This window comes from Pseudophryne corroboree, chromosome 6, assembly GCF_028390025.1.
Source record: "Pseudophryne corroboree isolate aPseCor3 chromosome 6, aPseCor3.hap2, whole genome shotgun sequence".
Classification (NCBI taxonomy): domain Eukaryota; kingdom Metazoa; phylum Chordata; class Amphibia; order Anura; family Myobatrachidae; genus Pseudophryne; species Pseudophryne corroboree.
In genome coordinates, this window is record NC_086449.1 from 768,454,807 (window position 1) to 768,456,184 (window position 1,378).

Genomic DNA, 1,378 nt, shown 5'->3' on the forward strand with positions numbered 1-1,378 from the left:
GTTCCAGCAGCAGGCTCCTGAGTGGTGTCGAGATTCACATGACCACCGGCATCCCGATCGACGGGATGTTAGACGCATCCCCTCTGAATAGCTTGCAATTGTACACACCGGCGGAACACTTGTCCTACCTGCTGTTGTCTTGCTGCCACCCTGATACACACATATAGACCCTAGATGTGTATGCAGTCCCCAACACGTATTCCTTTTCCAAAAATGCAATAAAACACCAGGCCAGACACTATAATTACCCAAGAAAGTGGAAATATATATTCAGTTAATTAGGACCAAAGCTTACTGCCAGCCAGGGCTGTAACTAGGTGTGTGCGGAGGGGGCACCGCACATAGGGGGTAATTCCGAGTTGTTCACTAGCTGCTTTCATTCGCAGCGCGGCGATTAGGTGAAAAAGCGGCATTTCTGCGCAAACGTGCAGTGCGCACGAGCGACGTACTTTCACACAAAACTAAGGTCGAGTGACGCTTTTCCGTCGCAGTGCTGGCCGCAGAGTGATTGACAGGAAGTGGGTGTTTCTGGGTGGTAACTGGCCGTTTTCGGGGAGTGTGTGTAAAAATGCAGGCGTGCCCGATAAAAATGCAGGAGTGGCTGGGGAAACGGGGGAGTGGCTGGCCGAACGCAGGGCGTTTTTGTGACGTCAAACCAGGAACGAAACAGACTGAAGTGATCTCAAGCTAGGAGAAGGTCTGGAGCTGCTCAAAAACTGCACAATCTTTTTTTGTAGCAGTTCTGTGATCCTTTCGTTCGCACTTCTGCTAAACTAAGATACACTCCCAGAGGGCGGCGGCTTAGCGTTTGCACTGCTGCTAAAAGCAGCTAGCAAGCGATCAACTCAGAATGAGGGCTTTAGGGCCTAATTCAGACCTGATCGGTGCTGTGCATTTTCGCACAGCAGCCGATCAGGTCTGAACTGCGCAAGCGCCAGCACCACAGTGCGCCGGCGCATGCCATACAGCCGACAAACGTTTTAGCCCTGCGATCACCTCTTCCTGATTGACAGGCAGAGGCATTCGCTGGGCCAATGTCGGACTGGTGCATGAAGGGCCCACCGGGGGAATGCAGTGATAGGGGCCCATACTTAGGGGTGTGACCAGCCTACAAATGGGGTGTAGCCAGCCTCCACAAAGGCTTGAAATACACAATAGTTCAGTGCAATGTAATGCAATATATCTACCATGTATAATACAAGTGCACAGTCTGGAACCTGATCCCTAGAGGAAGGAGTGGGCTCTCAGGCAGTGGGGCCTACCGGTGGTTTCCCTGGTACCCCTGTGGGCCAGTCCGACCATGCGCTGGGCAGGCCGGCAGCATTTGGCCGCCGTTTTAGGGGTGCAGTCCGGGAAACGCAGGTGTGCCCTCACCGTG